We start from the raw sequence: 12,220 nt of genomic DNA on the forward strand, positions 1-12,220 counted from the left end.
TTAGTTGACCATATAACCGTGGCTTTATTTCCAGGTTTTCTATTCTGTTCCATTGATTTCTGTGTCTATTTTTATGCCAGTACCATACTATTTTGATCACTACAGCTTTCTAGTATAACTTGAAGTCTGAAATTGTGATACTTGCAGTTTTGTTTTTCTTTTTCAAGATTACCTTGGCTTTTTTTTTTGTGGTTCCATACAAATTTTAGGGCTTTTGTTCCAGCTCTGTGAAAAATGCTGCTGGTATTTTGATAGGGCTGCATTAAATCTGTAGAGTGCTTTGGGTGGTATAGACATTTTAACAATATTTGTTCTTCCAGCCCATGAGCATGGAATATTTTTCCATTTCTTTGTGTCTTCAATTTCTTTCATCAGTGTTTTACCCTTTCCAGAATACAGGTCTTTTACTACTTTGGTTAGGTTTATTTTTAGGTATTTTATTATTTTTGGTGTATTTGAAAATGAAGTTGTTTTCTTAATTTCTTTCTGATGCTTCATTATTAGTGTATAGAAATGCAACAGATTTCTGTATTTTGATTTTGTATCCTGCCACCTCACTGAATTCTTTTATCAGTTCTAGCAGGTTTTTTTGTGGAATCCCTAGGGTTTTCTCTATATAGTATCTTGTCGTTTGCAAATAGTGGAAGTTTTACTTCTTTACCAGTTTGGATGCCTTTTGTTTCTTTTTGTTGTCTCATTGCTGTGGCCAGGACTCCTAGTACTATGTTGAATAAAAGTGGTAAGAGTGGACATTCTTGTCTTGTTCCTGACCTTAGGGGAAAAGCTCTCTGTTTTTCCCCATTGAGTGTGATGTTTGCTGTGGATTTTTCATATAAGGCCTTTATTATGTTAAGGTAGGTTCCCCTCTAAACTTACTTTTTTGATGATTTTTATCATGACTGGGTGTTGTACTTTGTCAAATGCTTTTTCTGCATCTATTAAAATGATCATATGGTTTTTATCCTTTTTCTTGTTGTTGTGATACATCATGTTGATTGATTTGTGAATATAGAACCACACTTGCATTCCAGGAATAAATCCCACTTGATAGTGGTGAATGATTTTTTAATGTATTGTTGGATTCAGTTTGCTAGTATTTTGTTGAGGATTTTTGCATCTATCTTCTTCAGAGATATTGGCCTGTAGTTCTCTTTTTTGGTGGTGTCTTCATCTGGTTTTGTTATTAGAGTAAGGCTAGCCTCATAGAATGAATTTGGAAGTTTTCCTTCCTCTTCTGTATTTTGGAATAGTTTGAGAAGAACAGGTATTAACGGGTCTTTAAATGTTTGATAGAATTTTCCTGTGAAGGCTTCTCGTCCTGGACTTTTGTTTCCTGGGAGCTTTTTGATTACTGATTCACTTTTATTGCTGGCAATCAGTCTGCTCAAATTTTCTATTTCTCCCTGCTTCTGTTTTGGTAGGTTACATGTTTCTAGGAATTTAACATTTAGGCATTTTTTTTAAAGATTTTATTTATTTATTAGACAGAGATAGAGACAGCCAACGAGAGAGGGAACACAAGCAGGGGGAGTGGGAGAGGAAGAAGCAGGCTCATAGCGGAGGAGCCTGATGTGGGGCTCGATCCCATAACGCCGGGATCACGCCCTGAGCCGAAGGCAGACGCTTAACCGCTGTGACACCCAGGCGCCCCCATTTAGGCATGTTTTAAGGCTATTTTATATAGTGCTGAATGACCAGTGTGCCCAACTAAATTCAATATGCTGAGTGACAATTCTTCATTGAATATTTATTTGGGGGAAGATAATTAGTGGCCCTTACATTGAAGCCAACACAGTGATCTCTTCCAACTCCTACTCCCTTCCACCCACAGCATGGTTTCCCACTTCCCTTCCAGTGTAAAATGATTCCTCCCAACATTGCTGTGACCAGCATTTTCCCAACCAAACCACTGTTTTCTCTGTCATGGCTTTTTAAAAAAAAGTCAGGCAGATGAGTTTCATAGAGAGAAATTCCCTCTTACTTTTCAATATCTCACTTTTCAGTATTTGACATTTTGAACATTTTTGTTCTTGAGACAAATTTGAAAATAGTAATTACTCAGTAAATATTTATGGAGGACCTACTATGTGCCAGGCACTGTTCTCGACACAGCAGACCCTTGCCCTCTTGGGAAACTAACATTCTAGATCAGCAATAAGTAAGAAGCATAGTAAAAATGTACTCTGCATAACATGTTGAAAGGTAATAAGTACTATGAAAAAAGTAAATTAGTCTGTCACCAATGCCAGATCATTTTTTTATGTCACTGTCTTGCTCAGAAATATCTAATGCTGCCCTCGGTGTGTTACCCAAGCCTTTCTGTCTGCTCCCAGCCCACCTTCCCACCTCATTTGGTACTGGGCCATCTACAAAAACTCAGGCTTGGGCCCTCACTGTCTCCCACCACCCTCCCAGCTCCAAGTCATTGTTCGGATTGTCTCCTGACTCTTGGAATGTGTGTGGATGTGGCCTATGAAAAATGGTGGTCCGCTCCCCAAAGTCTTTGGGACCTCTGCAGCACACACCCTGAACACATTGACCTCTGAACTTCCTGGTGTTTGTTCTCTGTCCCTGACATTCAGACCCTTAATCAAATGCTTCCTTGAATTGCTACTTAATGATTACTGAACCATGCGTAGGGATTATCTCCTTGTGGAGATTATTGACTCCTGGGGTGGGGGGGGGGGCAGGCATCATCCTCAGGATTTAACTCAACTGCTTTCTATGTACATGATAGGTACTCAGAAAAATTCCTATTGTTGAATAAATGATGGATAAACTACTAAATAGAGACATTTGTATACAACTTCTGAGTTGATGGACCAGACCTCCTTCCCTGCTCTTGAAGGACAAGAAAAGATGAGTGCTGATTTTGTCATTCTATCTCCCAAACACCAGTTTTCAATCTCTGCACAATTGTTTATAAAACTGATTTGACATAAAACGTAGTATTTTCAAGCCACTTATATTTTCTGATTACTCTCTGGAAGCATTCTGTAAAGGAGTTTTTGGTTGCTTGCTTCTAAAATTCTAACTAACGTATGGCCTGCTTGGTTGTTAAGCAATTAGAATCTCATTCAGTTAATTCCCTGTCGTGGCTGTCCAACAAGTCTCACTGAATTCAGTTTACCTTGCACAGCCATACCCAGGGCTGTAACAAGAAACTCTGAATGCCGTTACAATTCAGATCTGGAGAAGCTCTTTTTCAAGAGGCAGTAAACGTCAACATCTTCGAGGACATTTCTTCCAGGAATTGCTTTTCAGTGACCGTGCACACAAAAGATGGAGAGGAGAAACCACAAAAGACAGCAGACGTCTTGGCAAAGTCAGCAGGCTGCTCTGGGGGACTTAGGGGTTTGCACGAAGAAAACCTAGCCACAGCCATAGGTTTTATTGACAGCACCCTCTTGAAACTGCTCTGATCTTGAACACACAAGCCAAAAATAATTAAAGCACCAATTGACGAGCTTTTTAAAAAAGGTTAAAAACGCTCATTTGAAAGCCCCTGGGACAAAGAGTATACTACGGAGAAGTACAGTGGTCAGCTCAATACTCTAAGTACAGGCAAACTCGGGGCTGTCGCAAATGACGTATGGAACCTTTGAGACTTTGGATAACCTGCAAACAAGGCCATGCACATGAAGAGACAGAGCTGCCTCGGTGGCTTCAGTTTCCATGTCTGATCTATCAGCCTCTTTTTTTTCTTGAAAACTCCTATCTTCTTCTCCTTCTAGATCTCAGGGAAATCCAGGATATCAGCCATGCTTTTACATAGAGTTGTTGCTTATTGCAGGAGAATTTGGAGACTGGACTTTGGGGCAAAATGTGAAGCCTTGAACATGGAGTTCAGGGAAAGTCCTCATGTTAATGGCATGAGTGCTTCCCTGGTCAGCCTTTGGGTCTTTCTTCCCCTTTGCTCTGGGAGCACTGGATTTGGACCTCCAGCCATAAGAGATGCTGCTCACTTCCTGAACTCTTCCAAATGCTTCCTCCCCGTGGGGAGTTCCCAGTTACAATGGAGTCTAATGGAATAGAGAATCTGAATCCATACTCATGTATAGGTGTTTGGGAGAACAAAAGAATCTAACGGAATTGATCATTAATTGCCAATTAAGACAAACATTCAAAAATGGTTAGCCAACCATGTAGCAGCTTACACTTTAAAAAAGTGAAGCCCCATAATTCTGCCCTTACACTCACTAAAAAAAATGTGTTTGGCCCACTGCTAGGGACATGTGGTATTCCCAGGCTAAAACAAGCCCAAGATGGAACTCTGTAAGAGGAACGGCTTGCCCAGTTTTGCCCACCCACCTTGCGCTCCAGAACCACAGGAAAATAGAGACCACGCGCCAAACCCACATGGAGGGATTCTTTAACTTGGGAATGAATACATACAACACGGAGATTTGTTAAGAACGACTGACTCCAAATTCAAGAATGACGTTGCATGTAGTTTCCTGTATTTTAACTTTGGAATGTGTGTGTGTGTGTGTGTGTGTGTGTGTAGTATAACAGAGTATAGTATAGGGTAGTAGAAATATGACTCTTTGGTTGTGACAGAACCTCAAAATGGCTTAAACAGAAAAAAAGCAACATTTTTTGGACTCAATAATAGTGGAGAGAAGCAGTTTGCTTCAGGCACACTGATGCTGTCACCTGGGCTTGGTCCCTGTCCATGTCTTAGCCCTGTTTTCTGCTATGTTGGACTTGCTCTTGGTCAGGTCCTCTCTGGGGGGCATCCTAGCAACGTCAGGCTTATACCCCCCAGGACTCACGTCCAGTGAACATACTTCCCTTCTCCAAGGGTCCTACTCAACCTGGGAACACAGGCCAGGACCTGCACCAATGACCATAGCTGGCATTGGCCAGGTAGTGCACTTGAGTGATGGGAAATGGTGGCAGTCAACCCACCAAAATGCATGTACTGAGCATGCAGGAGGAAGATAAAGAGCGATATCAGGGGAACCTGACTGGCTCAGTAGGTAGAGTATGCAACTCTTGATCTTGGGGTTGTGAGTTTGAGCCCCATGTTGGGTATAGAGATTACTTAAAAATTATAAAATCTTTAAAAAAAAAAAGTCATACCAGTCAGAAAGAAGTGGTAAGCTGCTGAACTGGCAGAGATAGTGGGATCACCATCTAGTATAGCTCTAAGTGCCACTAAGATGGGTTCAAGATCTCTTCCTGGGATTTTGCCCTCTCTGGATGAGGACACATGCAGCACTGGCCACCTGATAACCTCAGAGGGTGTTGGCCTCAGGGTGAGTCAAGACTGTGGACAGGATCACAGAACCAATCTAGAGCTCCATGTATTAAGACAGAGTTATAATTAACTTGGATCCTGCCCTACTTCTGGACCATTCTATAAGATAATATAGTTCTCTTATTATTTAAGGAAGTTTGTGTTGAGTGTGTTGCTCACAGTCAAGAATGTCCTAACTCATGGATCTATAATCAAAAAGGTAAAAGACGAAAGCACATTAATTTTTTAAAAGTGATATTTTTGTTATATCACGAGTTTTCTGAACCTGAATATTGAGCTGTGTCTCCTACATGGCAGTCTATTTGGGGATACGTTGAAAATTCTCCTACTTTACCTCAGCTCATCAATGGAAAACATTTAGAGCAATCTTGGACTCTGAAAACAACTTATGGATATCTGAAATAATTCAATCATAAGTTAAAATCCATGTAAGTATTTTTGCAATGGGGAGATCAGCTCACACCACCTTAAAGGAGTGATTTAGCCTCAACTGTGGAGAAACCAGGTATGGTATGCAGTAACTGGAATGCAATAGGAAGCATACAGCATCACTCATGAGGACTTGTCACAAGTATTTAGCCTGAATTTAACCCTTTAGATCTAAATTCTGATATGTGGGAAACATAGGGGATAGAGAAGTAAGTTAAACACCACCATGCGGAAACAGTTGAATCTAAAAGGCAGACAATTTATAGGAGGATAGTTGTATTAGTTAGCTCAGGTGCCATAACAAGATACTACAGACTGGAGGGCTTTAACAATGACATTTATTTTCTCCCAGCTTTGGAGGCTGGAAGTCCAAGGTCAAAGTGCCAGCAGGGTAAGTTTCTGGTGAGGCCTCTCCTCCTAATTCAAAGACAGTCACCTTCTTGCTGCGTCCTCACATGGCCTTTCCTCTGTGTGTGTGAGGGGAGAGAGAGGGAGGCTTCATGTCTCTTCCTCTTCTTATAAGAACACCAGTCCTACCAAATCAGGGCCCCAACCTCATGAGCTCATTTAACCTTGATCACCCCCCTAAAGGCTCTGCCTCCAGATATAAGTAGGTGTTAGGGCATCAACATATGAGTTTTAGGGAGACACAATTCATTGTTCAGTCTCTCCAACAATCAACAACATTAACAAAAAAGGTGAGGAGACCAATGAAAAGACACCTAGAGACATGACAGCCAAATACAATGTGTGGTCCTTGATTGGATCCTAGTTTAAACAAACCAGTTATAAAAGATGTTTTGGGGACAAAATTGAAGAAATTTTAATATAGATGGGATTAAGGAATTTTTAATCTTGTTAGATATTATAATGGTGTTGTGACTATGTGGGACATTTTCTGCATTTTTCCAGAGTTGTATCATGAAGCATTTAGGAATATTTGATATATGTAATTTATTTTACAATGCTTTACAAACAACAGACATAGCAAATATGGGAAAAATGATTCTCCTTCCATCTTTTTTTTTTTTTTTAGTACTTTCTTCACCCAACATGGGGCTTGAACTCATGACTCCGAAATCAAGTCATATGCTCTTCTGACTGAGCCAGCCAGGTGGCCCAGAGGAAAAGTAATTCTTAAATCTAGCTGATGGGTACTTTTCTCTATATTTGACATTTCTATAACTTAAAAAAATACACACAATTCTTTCAAAAATAATTTTCTTATAAAATGCTACCGTATCATTTCCGTATGAAGTTCTGCTAAAATTATAAGGTATCTTATATAGATTTATTAATACTTTTACAATTAAAAAACAGACATTATACATTTGTTTTCTAGAGTGCTGAATCAAATTGCCACAAACTGGTTGGCTTAAAACAACACAAATGTGTCCCCTTACAGCTCTAGGGGTGAAAGTCCAAAAAGTGTGAGTGGGGTCACGTCTCTCTGAAGGCTCTAGAGGACGACATTCCCCTGCTCTTCCAGCCTGTGGCGGTGGCTTTCAGTCCTTGGTGTTCCTCAGTGTATAGCGTCATCACATGGCCCTCACCCTGCGTGTCTGGGTATCTGTGTCTTTTCTTTTTATAAGGACACCAGTCATACTGGATTAAGGGCCCACCCACCGGTATGACTTCACCTTCACTTAACCAATAACATCGGCAGTGACCTTACTTCTAATTAAGATTCTGGCAAGAATGTGATTTTTTTTTTTTTTAAGAACATGATTTTTGGTGGACACTATTCAACCCAGTACATATTACCTCAGGGATTCTTGCACATCTTCCTGGACCTATTTGGCCAGGTTGTCCCACCAGGTCATTCCCGGTTATATTTAAAATTCCTGAAGGGCAAATTTGTCCCCAGAAGTATTGAAATAAGATGTAAATGGATGGCTTAATACAGGACCAGAGATGCGGATTCCGGGTTTGTGTCAGGGGTACCATGAGGATAATCTCTGAATACACTTCTTTACCTCTTCATATCATACTGTGCTTTATTTTTATTTATTTATTTATTTATTTTCCAATTTAAAAGTCAGAATCTATTTTGCTGAAAACATGTGTATGCATGTGCCAGGCCAGCACAGCTATAACTCATCCATCATGGCAAGCAGATCGTCCCCCTTGCTGGTGCTCTGCCTCGACTGGTCCGTGACCTCAAACTCCCCCATGATGCGAGCCAGCTCCTCGTTCTTTTGCTGGTCCTGAGTAGCTTGCATGTTGATAACCTCATAGGATAACTCTTCTGGCCTGGTTAGTGCTGCTTTTTCCTTCTCTTCATCGGTGGTGAAGAGATTCAACCAGAATCCTGGCTCAGGGCCACTGGGTTTCTTAATCTCCATTCCTCCCATTTGCCTGGCCAAGAAATTCAGCTCTTCTTTAGCAAGCGGGTTTGGAGCAATGCTTTCCTGTGTCCGGGAAGCTAAGCTTTTGGATGCTCCAGACATGTGGGTTTCCACGGGCCGGTTCATACTGTACCTATTGGTTCCCAGTTTCAGGACTCGGTCTCCATAAAGTTCAAAAGAACCTTTTTTTGGTGCAGTGACATAGTGCCCACCGCTCTTGAATTCTACCTTCTTCACTTCCTTGCCTTTGTTGTTGAACATTCTGATGAGTCCAGGAACTTCAGTTCCCCAGGGAACGGGCCGGACACCGGCAACACAAAGCGACCATTAGAATTCTGGACTTTATCCTTTAGAAATATGGACTTTGTCCTTTAGAAATATGGATGTGCAGGTCCTGGAAGAAGATGAGGAGGGTCTGGCAAATCAGCTGGAACTCCCCCGCAGGGAGTCCTCCATATACCTCAGTCAGCTGCCGGAAAGTCTCCTCCACCTGATGCTGGATGGCTGGGGAGTCTTGGATGAAACCCTTGATGGTGTCTAAATGATTGAAAGTGACCAGCAACACATCCTTGGGGTGGGGACACAGCAGTACTTGGTATTTGAAAGCCATAGTCATCAGGTCATAGAGCTTATCCATGCTGGCCTGGTTCAGCCTCATAATGGAGGCATGAGCCAGGCGGTCATAGACAGTCCTCAGGGCCTTCTTGGAGTAGAGCTCTTGGGTTTGAACAATTCCTCCATAAACTTTCAATTGAACATGGTTGAAAGGATGTCATTCAGAACTTTGTGGGCCTTGTCTCTCAGGATGTTTTGGGCCCGCAGCCACTGGTCCAGGATGTAAAGCATCTCCCCACCCAAGTTCAAGAAGAGCAGCGGTAGTGTCCACACTAACATGGTGTCAGATGCTGGCGGGGCAGGCGAAGGGCCACGGGGCTGGGTAGCCCCATACTGTGCTTTAAAACAAGAAAGTTTAGAGATTTCTGTTTTTTTTTTAAGATTTTATTTATTTATTTATTTATTTGACAGAGAGACAGCCAGCAAGAGAGGGAATGCAAGCAGGAGGAGTGGGAGAGGAAGAAGCAGGCTCCCAGCAGAGGAGCCTGATGTGGGGCTTGATCCCAGAACGCTGGGATCATGCCTTGAGCTGAAGGCAGATGCTTAGTTTAGAGATTTCTATAACTTTTAAATATGAAGCATTTTGGTTTTAGAATTTATTTGCTTAGCTGCTTGGAAAGGAATTAACATCATGTTATCCCTGGAACCAGGTAAGAGAGAGCAGATTACACATTACACAAATATTTGGTTTTAGGATCAGGAAAAATGTGTCCAATTGTGAAACTGAATATGAAATGATTTGTACTCAAATACACAAATGTCCTCTGTGAAATAAGACTGTATGAGGCTATGCTTAGGCCATGATAATTAGAAAATTCTTTCCCTGGATTTGGTATTTGTCACTGACTTTTTCAGTTACGTATTTTATACCAGATTTATAAGGTCCTGGAATTTTACTTAATGCAAAGGATTATCTCTGGTTTCATTTAAGTCAAACAAAGCTGAATGATAACACGAATACACTATCAGAAATGTACATAGCAATTAGCAAAAGTTCCCACCTCTTCTCACCTCACCCTCCCCAATGAGTTCCTCTCAATAGAGGAAACCACTGCTAACATTTTGAGTTCTCTCCTTTAAGACCTTTAACAGGAATATAAAAAATTACTTATACGTTTCCGTGTATGAATGAATGTGTGTAGTTTATTTATTTACATAAAAGTTGAATTATATCATATATATTTTGGAACAACTTGTTAATCTTCTTAACCAAGCAATATGTCACACTGTTTCATGTCAGTATGTAGTATTCCATCATGCATATAACAGTTTATTTAATTCAAGCCTCTCTTGATGAATGTTTAAGTAGTCTCCAATTTTGGAAAGCCTCATTTTAGCAAAGAATTCTCAGCTGACAATACCTTCTCATTAGTAGTAGCTTTAATTCAAGCTTCTTAAAGGAATCTGGAAAAATAAGATTGGAATGTAGCAATCAAGGACTTAGCTAACGGAACATTTAAAACTTTTAGTAGTTTTTCATTCTTCAGTTCTATTATTGACACTAAAATTAAAAAAAATATTAAGGAGGAAAAAGCAAAGGGGACTTATGATTTCAGGTCCAGCATGTAAGGAGCTTGAAGGTTGTCACTGTGTCCCAACAAATAGAAAGCTGAACAAACTGAAAAATCAACTCTTCCTACATCCACCAGAGAATTGGGGGTCATGGGGCAAACTGCTGCCCTCAAAATTAGGAGATAATAAGAATCACAAGTTACCAGAGCAGAATCCCATGTATAGAAATCCTTGGGGAAACCTATTGCCAGGATAGGAAAACATGAATTATAACTGAAAAACTGCTGGAGGCTCATTGTGGGCAAGTCTGAGAGTTAAACACTTCAGGAGACTCCACATATGGGGAGCGGTAGACACACTTTTGTGAGTTTTACCTCCAAGAGTTCTACCAGTTGCTCACAGTGAATACTGGAGAGAAATATTCTCCTGTTTCTGACAGAGGAAGGGGAAAAGTAATCATTTTAAAATTCCCCAGAGCATTCCATTCTTTTTAACAAGGTCTGTTCTCAGAAGAAACTATTTGCCAGAGCCAAATCTGCTGGGGTTAACAAGGTCTGTTCTCAGAAGAAACTATTTGCCAGAGCCAAATCTGCTGGGATTTTATCAGAACCTAAACCACCTGGGAGAAGGGAAATATCCAATTCCAGCCCATTCTAGCCATCCTGTTCTAGGAAAGGTGGTGGAGGTGGGGGTGGGGAATGAGAAGCACTTGGAAAGTTCACTAAAAGACTGAGGTACAATTGTTAAGTCTATAGAATGCTTTCCCTCCCCCCACACCTTACCATCACGTTATTAAAGAACTACTGGTAGCAGTTCCTTTTACTCAGTATACCATATATGGTTATAAAGAAAAAATTAGAAGACATTCTAAAGGCAAAAAACACAATTGAAGAGACAAAGCAAACATTAGAAGTAGACATGGCAGGTATGTTTGAGTTATCAGATGAGAAATTTAAAACAATTATAATTAATATAATAATGTCTCTAAGGAAAAAGTAGACTGCATCAAAGAACAGATGGGCGACATAAGTAGAGAGTTGAAAATTCTAAGAAAGGAACAAAAAGAAACTCTAAAGATCAACAACACTGTAAGGGAAATGAAAAATGCTTTTGCCGGGCTCATTGGTAGACTAGAAACAGCAAAGGAAGAATCTCTGAAGTTGAGGATATGTCAATAGAAACTTCCCAAACTGAAAAGCAAAGAGAAAAAAAATGACTGAACCCCCCCCCCAAAACAGAACAGAGTATCCAATAACTGTGGGACAACCAGAAAAGGTACAACATAGGCATAATGGGAATACCAGAAAGGAAAAAAAAAAGTACAGAAAGGAACAGAAAAAAGATTTAAGCAATAATAAATGAGAATTTCCTCCCAAATTAATGTTAGATACCAAACTATAGATCCAGGAATCTCAGAAAACACCAAGTATGGTAAATGCCAAAACAAACAAACAAAATAAACCCCCCTACTACACCTAGGCATATCATTTTCAAACCACAGAAAATCAAAGATAAAGAGAAAATCCTTAAAGAACTCAGAGGAGGAAACACCTTCTTTATAAAGAAGCAAATACAAAATTTACATGTGATGTCTCCTTAGGAAGCACACAAGGAAGAAGAGGGTGGAATGAAATATGTAAAGTACTGAGAGAAAAAAAAAACAGCTACTGATTAGAATTCTGTAACCTGTTGAATTATCCTTCAAAAGTGAAGGGGAAAAGGATTCTGGGAAGATGGTGGAGTAGGAAGCACCAGGAATCTGTCTCACTATGTAGACAGCAATTACACTGGTAAAATCTGTCTGATGTAATGATTTTGGAACTCTAGACTGTATTTTTTTCTTAAGATTTTATTTATTGATTTGAGGGAGAGAGACCACAAGCAGGGCGAGGGGCAGAGGGAAAAGCAGACTCCCACCTGAGCAGAGAACCTGATGCAGGGCTTAATCCCAGGACCCTGGGATCATGACCTGACCTGAAGGCAGACATTTAACTGACTGAGCCACCCAGGTGCCCCTGGAACTCTAGACTGTACTGAAGGCTTGAAACTTCCA

The 12,220-nt window shown here is 40.5% G+C and overlaps 1 pseudogene; it reads right to left on the minus strand.

Moving 5' to 3' along the window:
- Nucleotides 1-7,782: 7,782 nt before the first annotated feature.
- Nucleotides 7,783-8,934, minus strand: LOC123803604 (protein OSCP1 pseudogene; annotated as a pseudogene).
- Between the last annotated feature and the right edge of the window lie 3,286 nt (nucleotides 8,935-12,220).

Source organism: Ursus americanus, chromosome 30, assembly GCF_024610735.1.
Source record: "Ursus americanus isolate L20-20 chromosome 30, mUrsAme1.1.p, whole genome shotgun sequence".
Classification (NCBI taxonomy): Eukaryota; Metazoa; Chordata; class Mammalia; order Carnivora; family Ursidae; genus Ursus; species Ursus americanus.